This window comes from Prionailurus viverrinus, chromosome C2 (genome assembly GCF_022837055.1).
Source record: "Prionailurus viverrinus isolate Anna chromosome C2, UM_Priviv_1.0, whole genome shotgun sequence".
Lineage (NCBI taxonomy): Eukaryota > Metazoa > Chordata > Mammalia > Carnivora > Felidae > Prionailurus > Prionailurus viverrinus.
The window spans coordinates 98,758,598-98,779,353 of NC_062569.1; the positions used below are offsets into that span (position 1 = coordinate 98,758,598).

The window sequence follows — 20,756 nt, forward strand, 5'->3', positions numbered from 1 at the left end:
ACTATTTGGTAGAGGAAGCTTGCCAAATGTTATCATATTCAGATGGGTTTGTCCTTAAATGAGCACATGTGACAAGCATCCCCACCCAAGCTGCTCTCTGAAGATGTAAGTGGGCAACAAACACAAGTGTGACTCAGTCAGCTGCCAGAGACTGATGCCTCCAAAAACATCCACACCCACCACTCTACACTGTGCAAAATGTACTATTTTACTCTCATTGTGCCAGCCCAATGTTTGAGATTTATCAATGAATGAGGAAAAGAGAGAGGCCATTAATATTACGGGTCTCAGACATTCTTCATTAGAAAATTTTAACAGTCTCTCTGAAGGTCCCATAGGGACAACTGTTATGTAAAGAAATATCCTTCTGACTCTTTTTAGCCCACCTAATAAAATCTGATGGCAGTGCATGAGTTGCTCTAGGGAACATAGTTCCAGGGTTAAAGAAGTAGGATTAAATTTTATGTCTTGCTCTCAAAGGAAGACCATCTTTGTGAGAGTACAGGGAAAGGCCTTTTTGGCCATGAGTTAAAGAACTATTTTATGGAGATGGTTCAGATCTAAGATTTGAAGAGACCATTACTTTAATTAGAGTTGTTCTCCTTGGCCTCTTTTTCTTCCCAAACTCCAAGGTCTACATCAACTTCTGTTTCCTCTAAAGTAGAATGAACAAAGGCTTCTGTTAGGCATCTTGGCAATCTCTGTGAGCCAGATGAGTCGGATTATGTATTCTGAAGTAATGATGAAGAGCCACTTCCTCCAGCCTGATGAAGAAAAGCAGACTACTGAGAAACCCTTGGTGTGCACGCTATGGATTATCAATGATAATATCACTTTATACCATGTCTAACCTCTACTTCACTGGAATGTAGGTATTACTATCCCTAACTTATAAATAAGAAAATTGAGGCTTAACATGGTCAGGTGGCTTACACATGATATACAACTAGTAAGTGTCATTGATGAACACCCACTCTGATCTTCTGGTGCCAACACCAGGGCTCTGAATCCCTACACTGCTGTCTTCCACTAAATTACATGATGAACACGAAAGAATTTTATAGACCGTAAAGTGGTATACAAATGGTAGTTTATCTAGGAGACAGAAAATCCTGAGGACAATTTCTAAATTACCCTGAAAAGAACTTTAATAAATGGCTTTTATTCTGAACACTTTAAAGATAGTAGCAGCCCTTTTGGTTATATACAAAAAGCTATAAGTTGTTCTTCTAATGCATCCAGACCATTCGGTAACAACAGAATTCCTATTGCTTTTTGACTAGCCTAGCCAGGAACCTAAATATCCAAGGTAGGTTTTCTCTCCTTCGTATACAGGGACACTTGTGGATAAATGCCATTCCAAGGAGAAAGAACAGGTGTGAGCAGAATTCTTATATTTTAATATATGCATCAACTTCATGAGCCATTTCATTTAGCTTTCTTACAGGGTTCCTTCATGATAGCCACATGAAATAGGTAGTCATTCTTCTAAATTTATTGATGGAGTAAAATTAGCTCCTAGAGATACTATCTCCCATGTTCTAGACACTAAGTAAATACAGACTGAATGAATGAGTCGCAGAGTTTTTAACATAGCTAGGAGATATCCTACACATTTGAAAATCTAGTTTTTAAGAGCACATTGTATAATTTTATTGACCTCAGGTAATGTCCTTTTTTTTGTAAAATAGTTTTCTTCCCCCAAATCCTTTTTTTAAATTGATTTGTTTCCATTATTCAAAAATGGCTCTAGTTGCCAATTCTCAGAATTTTAGCAAGAAGCTAATTTGTAAACAAATACTTTAAATGATATAAGTAAACTGTTATTTCCAAAATTCTTTAATGTGGGGCGCCTGGGTGGCGCAGTCGGTTAAGCGTCCGACTTCAGCCAGGTCACAATCTCGCGGTCCGTGAGTTCGAGCCCCGCGTCAGGCTCTGGGCTGATGGCTCAGAGCCTGGAGCCTGTTTCCGATTCTGTGTCTCCCTCTCTCTCTGCCCCTCCCCCGTTCATGCTCTGTCTCTCTCTGTCCCAAAAATAAATAAAAACGTTGAAAAAAAATTAAAAAAAAAATTCTTTAATGAGATGAAACTTGAATGACCACTGTTTTGAACTTCATGTATCTCCGTGACCAAACCCAATAAGCCTAACTATGACTAGTCTCTCTTTAGTGATGGTAGGAGATAGCTCCCACTATCTGTGGGAGCAGAAACCCGGACCCTCTTGTTCACTGCCTTGTCCAGTGCCAGACATAGTAGGTGCTCAATAAATAGTTGCTGAATTAATTAATTAATTACCTCTAATTTGTTTGTCAATTAGTTTTGTAAGGTTTCCTGGAGGGAAGCATTTAAATTCATAATATTTATCTATTTTCTGAGACTCTTCCTGCTTACTCTCAAAGGTAAATTTTGTATGAATACCTTTAAATCAAAAGACTTCAAAAGACTTTAGAGTTAGGCTATTCTGAAAGGGAGCTGTTTCCTTTCTTAGAAAATAGTCATTACTTTCATTTCTGTTTTTATGACCATTGAAACCTTACCTTTTTCTTTGGTCTTAGAAGTGTAAACTGTATTATTATAAATATATGCTGTCGTTGTTAAAAAAGCTTCAGATATACAAGTCTTTGGGTGTAGACAGCTATAGCCCTTGACTTATTCTGGAAATGGCCCATTTTCTAATAGAATTCATATCACCTAAAGGTTTTATAGTGAATTTACTACTTGTTGTTTAGAAAATGAAGTGCCAATAAGATAGGCAACTTGGTCCATATCACAGGTAGTCAGAGGTGATACGTGATGCTGACCTCATTGATTTGATTCTTCCTCTCTGATCCTCTGTTTGAAATCTCGTCTACACCATTTATTTAACATAGGGAGAGCCAGTAGGACTCAGAAATTATCGGTTATTTATGTCTTTCTGGGTATTGTATGTGTGTAAGATATTTTGGTTTCAGTAATTGTTACCAGTTGTGATTCATGGTTTCGGTATAGGTATCTTTAGGTATCTCTGCCTTTCATTTAAACCTTTTTGTTGTTGTTGTTGTTTATTTATTTTGGGAGAGAGAGTGCACACAAGCAGGGGAGGGGTAGAAGGAGAGGAAGAGAGAGAGAAACCCAAGCAGACCCCCCGCTGTCAGTGCAGAGCCAGGCACCGGGCTCAAACTCAACTAAATGCATTAAATCAGTTAAATCGGGGCGCCTGGGTGGCGCAGTCTGTTAAGCGTCCGACTTCAGCCAGGTCACGATCTCACGGTCCGTGAGTTCGAGCCCCGCGTCAGGCTCTGGGCTGATGGCTCGGAGCCTGGAGCCTGCTTCCGATTCTGTGTCTCCCTCTCTCTCTGCCCCTCCCCAGTTCATGCTCTGTCTCTCTCTGTCCCAAAAAAAATAAATAAACGTTGAAAAAAAAATTAAATAAATAAATAAATAAATAAATAAATCAGTTAAATCGGACCCTTAGCTAACTGAGCCACCCAGGTCTCCCCCCCCCCCTTTTTTTTTTGCATTGTAGTATTCCCAGGAGCAAACCTGGCTGTGAATGTTCTAGGAACTATGCAATAAGGTATCTGTCTACTGAATAAAGCTATTGCAGAATCAGTATTTATACCTTTGGAAGGGACTTTGGTAGCTATTGCAGAATCAGTATTTATACTTTTGGAGGGGAATTTGGTTCCGTTATTCTGAGTGGGCCTGCTTCACCTTCACCCCGCCTGTGTACCTCCCTCCCAAAGGAGAAAAATCCAGTAGGTGGAACACGTGTACCTTTTGTGTACCAGTCTGCTAGACCTCAAACCAGATTACTGTTGACAGGGAAAAACAAATTTCCTTTTCATTCCACAGGATAACTTAGCTGATTTCAGATGCAAAAGCCCTTCCCCCCAGCCTCCATTCTCCCTCCTGAGCCCCCTCTCCTTTAATTCCTGTCTGGAATGGATTCCTCCCAAATGAGGATAATCCTGCCTTAGCTGTTTACTCACTTGGTTACCTTCCTGGGCTCCGCACCGTCCACAACAGGCTTTGCTGCTTGCATTTATTCCTGCCAGAACACACTTAGGAGTTTTTATTGTTGTTTTGGTTGAGGTGGCACTTTCGCTTTAAGCCCTCGTATTTCTGATTTATAACTTTCTGTCGCAGTTGCGCGTTCGACTAGAATTTCTCAGGCACATTCTCTATTTAGGCACAAATGCTTCATACAATTTGAAGAAAACGTTGGGCATGGCAGCCCAATATTCGAGAATTCATTTCACTCACCTGCCTTCAGAGGTAGCTGATGCACCTCAGTGCATTATGTATTGAACATATCTGATCACTCAGTAAAAAACCACAGACACATACCTAACCTTAGGAAACTATTATGAAAAACATTCTATGTACCTTTCAATAAAATGAATTGTAAATGATCATTGTTTTGTGTTTCAGAGGTACCTATGGGTGGCTAAATGATAGTTAAATTGCGGTGATTCATTCTTTAATGGTAAGAGCTGATTTGGTGCCATAAATTCCAAGAGAGCTTTGCAAAGCCTATGTTACATATATTACTTCATTTAATCCTCATAATAACCCTACAAAGGGGGCATGATTACTCTTGTAACTTGCTCAAAGTCCCCATGGCTGGTAAGTAGCATTAAAAGGATTTTAATCCCTATCTACCCACCTCTAGACCCTTTACTTGTTCTGTTAGATGTGCCCACCAACCTGAAGATTCAGAGTTACTTATTCTTCTTAAGTAATCATCCCACATAAATACCTTTTGTCATATGTTGACAGAACTGGCACATATGTACCATCACAGCCCACAGTACCAACACAGGTTGTTTCTTTGTGTTTTTTGTTGTTGTTGTTGTTGTTGTTGTTGTTGTTGTTTTTTAAATCCAAATTCCCTTTCCTCCTCCAAGGGATGGCTACTTTGTAATCAGAAGTGAAGGTGAAAGGATTTATAGGGGAAATGGATAAATTCCTAACCAGGAGTATGGTAATCACTCCAATGGGGCATCATAATTTAAAATTAATTGCACTTTCCCAATTATGTTGGTTATGTAAAACTCTAAGCAGACATCTACAAGTTCAATCCTAATCTATTATATTTTATATTCTTTCCGAGGAACTCCATCACTGACTCATTTAAATTAAACATATATTGTAAAAAAATCATGCGAGGAATGTTGTAGAACTGACAGAGAGTGGCACTAGAAACCTTAATTTTAAATTTCATGACTTTTTTGCAATTAGAAGCTCAACCTTAACATTGCATTAACGTAGCTTTTTTGCATTTAATTATAGATATTGGGTTAAAGCTATGGAAGTTAATATTTTAAGCCTCCATTAATGGTTGTAATCGATTTTTTGTATTATTTTTTGCTATAATAATCAAAAGAGCACTTAACCTGGACAGGAAATAAATCTGGGATTCTGGAGATTAATGTTAAATCTGCTGATGCATTGTCCTACCATTCCCTGGAAGCCTCAGTTATCTGATGCTATATGCAAGAGCTTACAGGTGACAGGAGTCTCTGGAAAATGACCTAGGTTTCAGTGTTTCTCTTTGAATTGTCATAATAGCATTGTTTTTTTAGTTTCACAGTGGGATGTATTTTAAGCAAATGGAGGGTGGGGATTCAAAGATAAAAGGAATTGACATAAAAACTAAAGGAATTGCTTAATTTGTAAATTTAATCCTGTATCATGATTCCTCATTAGGGATATTTGCTGTTCTGATTCAGTACCAAGCACAGGGGGCAAATGGGACAGAAAGGGCACTAACTGTATTGAAGATGGCACTAGAAATTTGGAGGGCTCTTAATAATTAGGTACTTAAGCTCACCTAGAGAAGTGATTAGTGTTTAGAAGTGGAGACACGGCTACAGGAACACAGATAAATTAGAAGGGAACAAAATGTCCATTTTGCCACAGTTCTTTTAAATAATTGCAGCCTGTGCAAGGGATGCAGTGGTGCTGTCTATGCCACTTCCACAGCCCGCGCAGTCTGTATCGTCCCAGTGCATCTGGCCGTGTGGTATGGAGGTTGCCGGAGCAGGAGGACACCTGGGTTGGCTGGTGTTGGGTTTTTTCAGGTCTCTGCCACTGACTCACGAGATAGTCTCCAATAAGCCATTCACTCTCCTGATTTTTCATTCTTCTACTTGTGACCTGGATGAAACGCCTTCTTCTCAAATAATACAAACATGTATAACATATTTTTCAAAAGCATGGGTTGGAAACAGTTTACAACTAAGAGAAGAAGATCATTGATAGCTTGGAGTCACTCAGCAAACATGCAGTAGGATCTCCCCGGATACAAACACGGGTGAAACATGGCCCTTGAGTAGCTCTGGTGAGGGCTGTGGGAAACCGGAAGGGTGGACACATTCTAGAAAGAAATCAAATAAGTATGTAGGAATGATATTAGTGCCGTGCAGGAGGGTATGATGATTGGATATTTGGAAAGCAATAATAAGTAAACACTTATTAATAATGTGATGTAGAGGAGAGAACATGGAATAAGAGTTTGCTCCGGCCTCAGCTGCCTACCACACATGCTCCAGAATGATATTCTCTGTTCCTGTGTTTCATTATCTATAAAATGGGTGTGCTGTCTGATTGCTTATGCCACAATGTATATTGAGAGTCAAATAAGAGCTATGCTGATAGCAGCACTTTGAAAACTTTATGGTGCTATGCAAATGTCTAACATTATAACTGTCATATCATCAAAAATGGTGGAGAAGCAACATAATTAAATAGATGATTCAGACCAGAACTTATTTCACCAAAAATGCCAAATAATTGTGGCAGAAGCAAACTTTGATGCTTAACTTATGTGAATGATGCCTCTGCCTAAAATTTTGTTATATGAAATTGCAACGTTCTGGCCACAGACTAACAAAGTAATTCTGACTTTCCAAAATTATATTCTTCTGACGCTAGGAAAAAGAAACTTCAAATTGGAAAAAGCCAGGACACTTATACATTAAAAATGACAGGATGAGAAAGAAGGAGGATTGTGCTTTTCCAAATGTCAAAATTTGAAATGCTAATAAAATCCAATAAATAGGATATTTACCATGGCTACAACGACTAGCAAAGGTTAGTGTGGACAAGGCCTAGAAACCATGGAAGGTTCTGAAGGACAACAATCAATGAGAATGCCAACCCTGGAAGAGTTTTAATCTCACTGGCATGTGCACCAGTCAGGAGCATCTTTCATAGGCTGAGCCCAACTGTAATCATCAATTAGAAGAGGTTTTTTTAATATACATATTATTTCATTACTGTGCTGCCTATTTATTTATTTATTTATTTTGCGTAGCAGAAGTTACTTTTGAATGAAAGTGAAAAAACTGTTTTTACATGATTTAACCCCAACAGTTTGAGTCAGATGACAGAATGCTCAGACACAAACAGGACCTGTCTCTACACATCTTAGACAGAGAGCAGAATATTCAAACATGTGTATCTTGCACTTAATTTAAACTGCGTGCTTGGTTACCTATCTCTTTGGCAATTCAGTATAAAGTTTTATTACTGTGAAATAGAATAGGGTAGGGATTTATGTCACACAAAAATGAATTTCCATGGATGGGAACACACATGAAATAATTTAGGTAAGCAGCATGTCAAATGAAAATTTAAGATGTTAGAGCTGGTGGTGCAAAGGGAGGAAGCAAAGAGGAGGTTTGTGTAATAGATGATAAATATATCACCAGGGAAAGAAAAAGGACTGCAGTTGCTATAGGAAGTTATTACTAATGTTGAAGAATTGTGGAAAACATTGAAGAATGAATTTTAAGACCAAGAAATCAAAGCAACTGATTAGATGAAGGGACATCTCATTTTAATGTCAGCATAACACTTAAAATAAATGGGAGCCTTTATAGTTATATCCAGGAACGAATGAAAACTGTGGGCCTAGAGGGGCACCTGGGCGGCTCTGTCAGTTAAGCTTCCGATTCTTGATTTAGGCCCAAGTCATGCATGATCTCAGGGTTTGTGGGTTCGAACCTCTCATCAGGCTCTGAGCTGGGAGCACAGAGCCTGCTTGGGATTCTCTCTCTTTCTCCCTTTCTCTCTGCGCCTCCCCCACTCATGCTCGCATGCGCACACACACGCACCCACTCTCTCTCTCAAAATAAATATATAAACATTAAAAAAAAATGAAAACCATGGGCCTTGAGTTTTTGCAGCTCTAGCCATTAGGGGCATTCTTTAACTCTTTTTTTTTTTTTTTTGCAAAGGTTACCAAAGGAATGGGAGTGAGCAAATCTCCTGTCACCTCTGCAAAAAATTCTTCCTTTCATTGATTCAATTTTGTTTCAAAGCAGTCCCAATGTTGAGAAATGGAATGTGAGACTCTCACACTGATCGTTCCCTGCAGATTTATAGTGTAACTCAGGTGTGATAGAAGGGTATGAAAATCTTCTTTTTGTCATTCCATACTTCTTGCCAGTTTCATATGTTTATGTGAAGTAACTTATAGTAATGACTGTAATTAGCTAATTTAGATAAGGAACAGAGGAGAAGGATATGGAAAGTTTAAAGTGTCTAAATTGATGTCATCTGCTGAGAGAGGGAAAACGGGAAAAGGAAGAAGAGGTTTTCCAAGAAAGGCAAATAATGCCTTTGATTTGGGACTTGCATTTAAGTCTGCTGCAAGATGTTTAGATCTTCTCAAATTTTCAAGGAGGCCATAGACAATCCAGGTCTGGAGCTCCAGAGAAAGTTCTGGTGGTGGCAGAGATTTGGGACTTACTTGTCAGGAGGTGGTAGGTGCGGCCGTAAGACTGGATGGCAGGCAGGACTCCAGGAGTTGTGAGGAGAAAACTCCAGGCAGAATACAAGGAAACCCAGTCTCAAGGAGTGGACAAGAAAGTGAAGCCAAAGAAAAGACAAGAGAGGACTGTCAGTGCCAGAGAGTGAGAAAACGAGGCCAGCATTGAGGAAACCATGGGTGAGGTGTTCCAGGGAGGGGCTGTGGTAAGGCCAACCGAAAATAAAACAGAAAGTGTCCAAGGAATTTGGCTCACAAAGGTCAATACTGACACTGAGAGTAAAGTACCAAAAGTTCAGTGATCTGCTTGAGATAATAGTTTATAGCCATAATTTCATAAGGGGTAGTGGTGGTAGACATCACATTTTTTTAAATCCCTTAGTTCTCATATTTCTCAATTTATCTCTTCACTTATCCCTCCCTTTAGTATTGTTTCAACTTTGCAAAATATTTAATTTGCACTGTATTTGGGGGAGCACAGTTATTAAGAAGGCAGTATACAAAATATATTAAAAGATTATGGATGTCATACTTATATCTCACCACCAGAAAAACTCATCATCTCTACCTTCTACCTAAATAGGACAAGACAAAAAAGCTAGGATGTTTTTTACCACCTCCAATAATTTCCAAACTATATTGTATTCAACATTTTCTCAACTAGAGTTTCATGGAGGATGAGAAAGTGAAAAAAGCGTGTACTGTCCTTGACGGTCTTACACACCAGTAAAGAATTGATTCCATGATGAAAATATGGTCTAAGAAACATGAATAAAGTGTCTTGGAGGGAGAGCTGATCTCTGGTGTAGAGGGGGTCTTAGTTAAGGTAATGTTGGTTTTTATAATACATAAGCCTCCAAATTTCAGTGGCTTAATATAATAGAAGTTTCTCTTTTACTCATGTAAAGGGTATTCAGGGACCCAGGGTGGCAGAGGCTCCATCATCTTCAGCACATAGCTTCCAAGGTCACCTTGGGTGTGACTTCCAGTCAGAAGACTGGTAAAGAGAAACAGCAATGATTACACAGGAATGTTGTTGGGCCAGGGCTGGAGCAGCTCCTGTCACTTCTGCTGACACCCACTGGCCAGAATTTGATCACCTGCTGCAAGGAGAGCTGGGCAATGGAGTTGAGCTCTGTGCCCAAGAGGAAAGACAAAGTGCTTTTTTAATATTAGCCAGTGACTTCCCAGGGTCAGGGAGGGTCTCAAGGGTGGGATTTAGACTTTGAGATTATGGGGGAGTCCATGGAAAAGTGATGCAGAATGGGAAAGGGGGGGTTGGAAGAAGGATCTGTTCCAACTTCACCTGCATGGGTAGGGTCCACAGTGGCAGTAGGGACATGTTAGCTTTCAACATAAGCTCCTTCACAACCCATTGTTCTCTGATCTGAGCAAATTCATTTATTAAAGAGAAGAAAATATGTAATGCATACTAATTTACTTCACTGGATATTAAACCTGAAAGCAGAGAGGAATCATAGGTTATCTCCTTAAAACTCATTTTAAAGGTAAGGAAGAGGAGGCGAGGGAGGCCAAACCCTCTGGGTCTCATCCTCTGAGGCATTGTCAGAACCAGAGTAAAACCCAGGTGTCAGCCACCATTCCAGAGCTCTTTCAGTGAGGGAGGTACAAGTTGTAGCATTTTTGCAGGGGAGGAGCAAGGGTTAAGTTCCAATCACCACGATTATGTAGAAATAACCATGGAGCTTCATCATAAATTGTTTCTGTCATCGTATTTTAAATTCTACTGCCAAACTAAAGGAAGTCAGCTAGTGCTGATGTAAAATCTCTTCTGTGCTAATCAGGATAGTCCATATTTACTCCTTACGAAAAAAAAAATCTTTCTTTTTTTATTCTGATTGCTAGTATATATGTTCTCTTCTTCTTAGATCTCATGTAGATCTTTAACAGTCCAAATATACAGACCAAGTGTGGATGAAATCGGCATGTTTAATGATAGTCTTGTACCTAATTTTAAAAGAAAAAGGGAACCTAAGGTTAGTGGTAAGTGAGTCGGATGGCTATAATTGAGTTTGTGTTGCTTTCATTGTTATAAAATTTTAATTGGTATCAATGCTTAAATGTATATCAAAATGCATGTCACAGCTTTTTGTACAAAAATACAATTGACTCTAGAACATATTTTCTTAAGCGAGAATGATAAATTATCTCAGAACTTGTGATTCTTTACTTTTAAAAATCATAAGGTCAGTTCTTTAATTAAAAGATAAAGAAAAGTGTTCAGTGTCCATGTAGTCAAATCACTCATATCAGAATAATCTGGTAACCAAAAAAAAAAAAAAGATAAAGAAAAAAATTATGAAGGGAGGAATTCAATCTATTTTCAGAAGAATTTGTCTCAGAATGACTTCTTTTATGGTCTCATAAGATCCGCTTCTTGAAGTCTCCCTTTCAGTGCACGAAAATGGAAATGATACCGGGTACAACAAAGAATTTGTCCTAAATTTACTCATGTCAGTTTCAGTCATGAGGCTTAATTATGTTTTTCTATTAAATAATAGGTCTCTTCTATATAAACATTATTTTTTCCAGAATACTTAGCATGAATATATGGTCACCCTCTATATAGAAAATTAGAGGCAGAGAGAGAGAGAGGTATATAGAGATATAAAATACTCAATTGGAACTACTGGTAAATATATATTAAGTGTACAGAATACAGCTATGTGTATTACCCATCCAGCCTGTTTGACAGTCTTCTCCGTGTGTTTCTACAGAGGTAGATTAGACCACTACTTTTTATATCTTTGAGATTATGGCAAGGTATTACAAAGACTGTTAGATAATGAAATACAGCTGAACATTTATAAACACCAGATCTGAGAATGTTTGTTGATGGAAGTTTCAAGATCCAGCTGCATCTGGGTATGTGAGTATGTGATGACAGTACTCTACAGACCTTGATATTAAAAGGCTTCCTTCTCACTGCAGCCCTGTGAAGTAATGTGGATATTGTCTTATCCACCCAATGTATTGACAGAGAGAAGAGGCTTATTGATAAACCCATACTGGCTTGAGTGGCAGAAACATTCTATTTCCCATGTAAAAATTGCCCTCCTGTGAAGCTCCAATCAGATTTTTGGACCTGCCATCTAGTGGCCACTGCAGTAACAAGGCAATCATAACATTTTGGTCTTCCTTTGAATACTGGAGTTTGAATGTAGCTCATCTGCAGATAAATAGGGGGGCGTTCCAGCCATTAAACACAGTCCCCTCTTTCTTCCGTAGACATACTGCCATTTTAATAGAGCAGCTTCAAGCAGAACATTTGTTATATTCACAGGAAAACAGATTTTTCACACAAAATGTATACTTCCCACCTGAAATTTAAGAAAGAAAGAGATGGAGAGGAGAGGAGAGGAGAGGAGAGGAGAGGAGAGGAGGAGGAAGAAAGAAAGTCTTCCATTATTGAAAAGAGATGTGGAGCACTGCAGGGAAAGGGGGGGGAGGGAAGCTGGAGAGCAGGCACATATTCTGTCAAGTAGTTCTACTTGTGAGACTAATTCTTACAAACTGTGCACCCAGCAGAGTAAACCTCTTATTTTGCTGCTTTGGCTCTGATCCCCCACATAGCTGTAATGTTCTACTTGTTTTTCCCTGTCCTATAAACCACATAGGCATTTGATATGATACATAATGTTGGCAAAGGAACAATTTACAAATGACTTAAGTAGGTAATTATTTATTAGAATATTAGTCTATAGACGTCTATGTTACTGTAGCAAAACCTGGTAAGAGGTTAGTTTTGTTTCAGTGTTTCTTTTATAATCCCTGTTTATTAGTTTTCCTTTTTCCAGGGACTTATGAGTGGAATGTAAAAATGAACAGTGAGCTATTATTATTATTTATTTGTCAAAGAAACATGAATATACAGAGCAAAGGCCAGTTTGTGAACTATGCCAGACAGTCTCTAGCCCCAAAGACCTCACAATACAACTCTTAAGCAGGTCCCAAAAAATTCAAGACAGAATGAAAACAGATGGATGAATGATACTTATTCAATATCTTAAATATAGAACTCAGTGGTGCAGGTGCATCTTCAGATGTTATTTGAAAGAAGAGACAGAATATCTTGGCATTGTGTCATTTATTCATAAATATTATAAATTTTATATTATTTGAGAAACTATTCTAAATATACAGGGTGGTTTGAAAGAAGGTGTGAAAGCTGATTCCTTCAAATGAGACAAAGGGCAAATCGAGTTAAAAGCAGGGGCTGAACATAGTTAGAAAAAGTGGAGGAGAACCAGACCAAGGATGGAGCCAAGGAAAAATAAACCCCAAGGGGATACATAAAGTTTGATGAAAAAGAATTGCAAGGATTTTTTTTAAACGAAAGAATCAAATCCACCAAGAAAGATGATCTTGGCAGCTATGTCCTGAATATACTAAAATTGCCAAGAAACTCCAGAAACAATAATGGCAGAGATAATGATTTAGTTATGGAAATTGCAATGCAAGGGTGTAGAATTCTGTGTGGTGGACAGAGGGTCTGGTTTTGGACACAATATCTGTATAGCAGGAAGAATGGTCAGATATAGCTAAAAGCAGAATAAAAGGTGAGACAGGAGTCAGGTTTGTCAGATTGTTGAGGAAGACAGAAGTCAGTAAAACTGTCCAATGAAGCCATGGTATTTTTTTTGAACATCCATTATCTGGTCCTACATTGTTAGTTATTAGGGAGTGAACTATGGATATAAGTCAGGATCCCTAAGCCAAAAAACGATGCTATGTTCCAAGTGAGAAGATAAGACTGACATTGACACACCTACATCAATTAGAAAAAATAAGGCAGTTGATGTTATTAGTCATTGCAGAATTTTCTGGAAGGGAGAAATAAGCTGACCTTAGAGTAATCCTGGAAAAGCCATCCAGGTGATGAGACCCAAGCTGAGACTTGAAGAATGGTGTGTGGGGAACCGACATTAAAAACAGGGAGAAATATGATGACATCGTGAGGATAGAAATCAACGGTGTTCTGGGGAAGCTGTAAAATGCCATTGGTGGGTGAAATGGATAGTTTGAGCTGAAGAGTAAGGAGAAACAAGTTAGGATGGCAAAGTGAGGCCAGTGTGTGAAACGGAGACGATCAGAATTCCTCAGCATGTGATAGGGTCACTGATGAATTCATTCCAGAAATATTTTTTGATGGTGTATTATGTTTCAGGCACAAAATAGACAAGGCTTTTCTCCTTTTGAACTTCCATTCTGATGAGGGAAATTAGAACCTCCCTCCAGCAAAAGGCAAGCAAATAAATGAACAAGATAATTTCAGAGAGTCATCAGTGCCATGAAGAACATTAAACTGAGTGGTAGAAAAGAGAATCACTGGCAGGAGTAGTGATGGCCCAAAATGGAGAGAAAAGAGTAAATATTTGAAAGTAGAAATTCTTAGGACTTGGATATAATTTGAAGAGAATGCACAAAGGGACGTCACAGGTGATTTATAGCTATGTAGGCAGGGAAATTAAGAGTAAGCTAATGCCAGTCATATAAACTGGGAAGACGGAAAGAGAGAAAGGAGAACTTGGGGAGGGGGTAAGAAAGCTCTCTGGCCCCATAATCCCTCCTTGTTGCAGTGACCCACTAAAGCCTTGGCTGCCACCCTCAATTTCTTAAAGATTTTTGTCACTGACTCACTGACCTCTTTTTATTTCCACCTTATGACAGTTCTTGGTCATTTTTGTGTTTAAATATATCATCTTTCCCGACACCTTGCATCTCAATTCCTTGATTGTCTTATGATCTGTCCTCCACCCTACTGTAGCTATCCACTTATACGGTTACACTTGTGGCATTTTAATTACTAATAATTACAACTTTTCCATAATTTCAATTTCAAGCATCCCTCTCTTCAACCACCACCTAATATTTTTGCAATCCCCCTTATTACAACAACTCCTGAACCTTCTATGACCTCTCATTCATTGATTCCACCCTTAGCCCCTCATATTCTCACTTCCTTATATAGTTTAGATTCCTTGGACAACAATTTTAATCTTTTCCTTGCATATGCCCTTAACTTCTTTCATCTTCTCTTCACTGACCTCTCCTGGCAAATCCCCACCATAGTGATCATCTGCAGTTCCATACCTATTCCAGGCCTGATGCCAGCTAACAGTGGCTGGAGAAAAATACACAAGTAACCTGATGACTCTCACTGTAAACTCCTGATCACTCCAAGAGGCTCTTAGATCTGCCCTGCACCCATATTACACTTCCCTATCCATTCTCTTCCCCGTATTTCCACAAGAGCATTTCCTGTCTTTCCCCTCTCTCAAACCTCCAACATTTCCTTCCCTATTCTTACTCTCAACTATGACCCTCCTTCCTACTTCACTGAGAAAATAGAAACAGTCAAAAAAGAACTTGCATGAACACTGGCTCTCCAGCACACCTACCCTCCCATCTGCAGGCATGCCCACACACTGCCTCCTCCCCAATAACTGTGGATAATCCCTGTGCATTCTTGTCTCAGTCCATCCCTCACTGTGCATTCAATCCCACCCTGTTCCCACACATCCGTGAACAGTGCCCCTGAAAGATACCCCTGCTTTCTCTTACTTTACCAATTTGTTCCTATCTTCTAAATCTTTCCTGTAGCCCCCAAACATGTCATAATTTCTCTCATTCTAAAAAACTTTTTTAACCCACACTCCCTGCCAGCTACCATCCCATTCCTTTGAGTCCCACTATACCAAAGCTTGTCAAGAAATACCTCCAATAACTACAGACACTCTCCTGTTCTATGCTCTAATTCTCTCTTGATCTTTCTCTCATTAACGTTTGCACCCACCACTAGGATCACCAGTAATTTCCAAGTTGCCAAGTCCTTTAATTCAGTCTTGTCTTTCCCCCATCTGCCAGGATTGTTTTCTATGGCTCCTTATTCTTTCACATTAAAACACTTTCTTCACTTGGTTGGCTTTCAGTCTCCCACACTCACTTGATTTTCGTCCTACCTCACTGGCCATTCTTTCTCAGTCTCCTTTGCTGGTGTATTCTCATTTCTGCAACATGTAAACATTGGAGGGACCTAGAGCTCAATCCCTGAACCTCCTGTCTTTATCTCCATTCACTTCCTTCATTGTCACACCCAAGTTTGTGGTTCCAGCCCGTACCTCTAGTCCAGGCCTAAATTCTGGGTTCACATGTTCAGCTGCCTCCTCGACAGCTCCATTGTGAGTCTAATGGACATTAGAGACCTAACATCCCCAAATGGAATTCCTTATTTTACTCAGCAAATAGAGTTTTCCCCGCCTTGATAAACAGTACCTCATCCTTAGAGTTGCTAAACCCAAAGGTTTATTTCTCTCCCAGTTTTTTATTTCCATCACAAATTCAACTTTAGCAACGAATTCTGCAGATCTTCAAAATACATTCAGAATCTTAACCACTTCCTATCCTCACCGCCCCTACTACTATCACCTTTTACCTGGATTATTGCGGTAGCCTCCTAATTATCTTCCCTGTTTGTGGCCTTGCCACGTATAGTCTATTCGCAAAATGGTAGCCAGAGTGGTTCTTTGTAATGTAGGTAAGGCCATTTAAGTCAGCCCAAATCACTGCTCTGCTCAGAACTCTCTCAAAGGAATCCATCTACTCAAAGGAAAAGCCAAAGCCTTTACAGTAGTCCAGAAGGCACTATACATTGTTTTCCCTATTAATTTCCATGTCCTTATTGAGCACCTGATCCCTCACACACTCCTCTCAAGCTTCACTGAGAAGCTTTGCTTCCTTTCTCTTCATAGCATTTATTCTGTTCAGATATAGGTTTTATTTATATATTTATTTCCCCTTGCCACGGAATATAAGCCCAATGATTGCAGGGTTTTGTTGTATGGTTTTGGGTTGTTGGGTTTTTTTTTTTTTTTGTCTATTTTCTACTTTAAGAAATCCCCAGTGTCTACAACAGTGCCTGGCCTATAAAGTGTATTCAGTAAATATTTGCTGGATGAATGAAGAAAGAATGAGTGCTTCTTTCCCTGAATTTGCAGATGTTTTTATTAAATACAAAACTTAATATTGTGGCAAGGGCCCCATGATTCTCCATGGCAAAATTTTCAGATTCTTCAAAATTAATTTTGAAAGTAAGTGTACTTTGTGCAGGTTTATCCAGAATATTAGATAGGCCACTATTTCTGTTTAGCACCCAAAGCAGCAACATCTAAAGTACTTTTCTTTTTCATTTGGTAAATGTTTATCAGGGAATATGAGCATTCTAGACACAGGTAGTGACATGTGCAGAGGCTCAGAGAAATAGAGAGAACATAGTACAGTGAACTGTTACCATATCACAAGTGACAGACAACAGAGGCCTGAGCTAATGTGGTACAGCGGGAGCAAGAGACCTAGAAATGTGAGAAACATCAATAAGTAAAAGGTCACCAAAATGAAGAAACTGGGTTGAGGGGCAAAATAAAATACTGCCTACCCTTATCAGGCTATAAAGTGGGAAGTGGTTATAAAAGAGGTAGGTAAGAGTGGAATTGGAACTTAGAAGACATGAGTTGTAAAAATCCCTTTGTAGGATATGGACTTAGAATCCCTCATTGTTATAGTTACTACAAAAATATTCAGTGTGTTCATAGGTGACTTTGTTAAAATCATTCTGGAAGGCATTCCCAGATGAGACCCTAACATTCATTCTTCCAACTGCCTGACTGACAGCTGAAATAGTTTGAGTTTCCATATTTTCTATCTATGGCCTCACCCTTCCTTAAAGTTTTTTTTCTTATTTTATACTGAAATTACTAGACTGATAGAGTATTATATATATATATATATATATATATACATACACACACACACAATAGTTTTAAATCCAATTAACTGTAAATATTGCTTTCTATGCACAAAAACCTCCCTCAGTTATTAAAAGAAATTACATTAGAATTACAAATCTGATGATTATTTGAGGGGTGATGAAAAAGCAACAGATGGTTCCCAGGTATGGGGCTCGGGCATATGGGTGAATGGTGATGCTATTTGCTCACATAGAGAACAGAAGAAGAGGAACTTTGAGGGAGAAGATGAGTCAGCTTTGGCCGTATTGAAATATCCAACTGGAATTTTCCAGTAGGTCATTTGCTATAGAGGGCCAGAGGTCAGGAGAGAACTAATGGCTTAAAATACAGATTTGAAAGATATTAACATATTGATGTTAATTCAGACTGGGGGACATGGATGTCTAATGGGCAATGGACATAATTGTGTGAAGTATGTGGAATAAACATAGACAGATGTGACCTGGACATTAAGGAACTTCTGATCACTTATCTGACATTTTCTTAGACTAATTTCCTCTTAAATTCACTCCTACTCATCCCCTATACCAGCCCACATCCTGTCCCAGCCTTCTTATTTAAAAACATCTACAATTCAACACCTGGACCCTTTACACTGCATACATGCCCGATAGCTGTATAAATGCATACCTCAAAATTGTATGCAAAGAAAAAGAACATGCATGAATTCACACCATTTGTGAACTCTAAGCTCTCATTATTTTAAAAAACTATGGAATGAACATATTTACATGGTGAACAATGTCCCCTAATTTACGTATTCTCTAAGAGTTTTTGTCCGATTTTCTTTGGCATGGATCATATTCATTTGTCATAACACAAACCATTGGGATATTTAGGGAGACCTCTGTTAAAAAATGAGAGGGTGGTCATCTTTTTCTGGTTTTCTTTCCATTTGCAGTGAAGGATACAGAGGCACTTAGAACTTCAGTTACTCCCTGAGGACCAGTCTCTCTGTAAGTCACTCATCCTATAGAAATATAACTTCCAATTTCATTGTGCTCTTAGATTACTTATTTTTTCCTTGGCTTGAATTATCTAAATTTTCCTTGGCTTGAATTATCTAAACATGTTTTGTGGCCATACCACTTTTGTCACCTCTATACCTTGGTACCTCTATACCTTGGTTCATTTATTTACCTTTTTATTTTAGAATATTTTGTATCTGTTTTTTCTCCTCATAGTTGAAATTTTCCTGACAGAGACAGCCTTTGAATGGAAAGTGTATGTTGGTCTTACAGTAGTAGTTGTAATCTCTGTTGTCCCGAATTTCTAGAATCTGTGATTGTCAGGGACTTCTCTTTGCTGTGCCTCTTTATTGGCAGTCTCACTTTCTTTCTTGTGTCTTATCTTTATCCCTCCAAAAAAGCTTCTGTGAAATGTGTCTTCCCCACCAATCTTAGTGCTACACTGTTAGTGTATGCAGTCTCTATGGTAACTGGGACACATGCCACAATACCAAGATTACTGGAGCAACCATCAGAGTTGGGAAATCGGCACATGTACTCCTTTGGCACCATGGAAGTTTCCCCATTAAAACTAGAATCAGATAGTACTATTTTAATATGCAGGGCAAGGAAGGTAGCAGAGGAAATGCTATAAACTCAGTCTTCCTACAGGCACATTATTGGGTTTTGTTGGAATTCATGAAGTTGATCTTATTTATCATGAATAAAGCTAGACTGGTGCATAGCTTCTGACCAGATACAGATAAACTGGTTGAGTTAGGGGAAGACATTCTTTTTTCTTAGGGATACATGAGTAGTCTGTAAACAAGCTAATTTTACTGAAAGTGGGATATATTCTCAGGTAAACTCAGGGAAATTACCAATAAGCTATAAAAATTATTCATTGCCATTGTAGAGACAGACTTTTCTAGATGATTTCCCCAGCAAATGCATATTGACCCATGAGGGCAAAAGGCAAAATGGCTGTCTCCCAAAGTGCATTAGGGTAGAGGCAATTCTTTTGGGAAGAAGGAAGGAGAATAAAGTAAGAAATCTCTTTTGGTTGCTTCCTCTAGGACTCAACTTCCTCTCAAATATAGTGGAGGATTGTACTTCCAGGTATAACCCAATAGAAACAAAGGGCCTAAAGCAGCATTTTACAACCTTGGCTCTGTTAGCATTTAGGGACTGATGAATCTTTGTTGTACAGAACCGTCCTGCACATTGTAAGTTGTTTAGTAGCATCCGTGACCTCTACCCACTAGATGTCAGTGGCAGCTTCTTCAGTCTTGACAACCCAAAATGTCTCTAGACATTGCCGAATGTACCCTGGTGGGGACAAAAAATTGCCCCAGGGTAAGAACCACTGGCCTAGAGCAAGATGTAGCCTGGGTAAGAAAAGAGAGTTGGAAAATTCCTGCAAAGTCCCAGAATATTCATTCAGTTGGTCTTTCAGCACATGATTGCTGAATCTCGACTATCTTGCAGGCACTCTTCTCTGTATCAGGGATGCCATCATGAACAAACAACACCCTGATCTCATGGAGCTTACATTCTAGTAGATGTGTGCCACATGTTCCTAACCAGCTGGATCCCTTTCCCTCTACACAGCCTAATAGCAAATGCTTCAAGCCAAGTGGAGGCCAAGAAAAGAAAAACCAAGTTCATATTTGAAGACTCTTTCTCAGTTTATGAACCTCAAAAACAGCACTGATTTAAAAATGAAACTTGGCAAGTGATTAGTTCATATGTTTTAGTTTATAATATGTTTTAATCATTTGGGGTGTTTTCAAAACAAATGGTGAGATTAGGGGTTTTTTTTTTCCTTCTATTTTTGGCCTCTTTCCTCTGGAGGGCCCTTCTCTTGTTTTAGTTTTGGTGTTCTTAGTATATTTGAAGAATGCTTTTAAGTGTTTGAAATGTGTGCACGTGGATGAAAGGAGATGAGGAAGAAAAAACATAAGACTTTGCCATCCCTGCTCAAACAAATACCCCTACCCCAAACCCAAAGCAGTGTTTAGGCATTGCTTCCCCAAGGAAGCCTTCTCACAAAACCCTCATGGCAAAGTCCCCCATCCCAGGCACCCTCCTAACACTTTTCATACATCCTTATCATCATTGAAATTAAGGAATGGACTATGATATTAGTTGTTCAGATGTTTCCCTGTAGATTAGAATCTTAGTGTGGCTCAGCACCATGCCTGCTCTACCCACAGTTCCACT

The 20,756-nt window shown here is 39.0% G+C and overlaps 1 protein-coding gene across 27 annotated transcripts in view; it reads left to right on the forward strand.

Moving 5' to 3' along the window:
* Positions 1–20,756, forward strand: part of ZBTB20 (zinc finger and BTB domain containing 20) — a 767,438-nt gene that overhangs the window by 566,038 nt on the left and 180,644 nt on the right. For 22 of the 27 annotated variants that reach the window (XM_047874794.1, XM_047874786.1, XM_047874793.1 and 19 more), the window contains one exon: positions 18,488–18,542. The exons of the other annotated variants lie outside the window; for them this stretch is intronic. The gene's annotated coding sequence lies outside the window, so the exon portion shown is untranslated. The remainder of the gene's footprint in view (positions 1–18,487; positions 18,543–20,756) is intronic. 27 annotated transcript variants of the gene reach the window in all.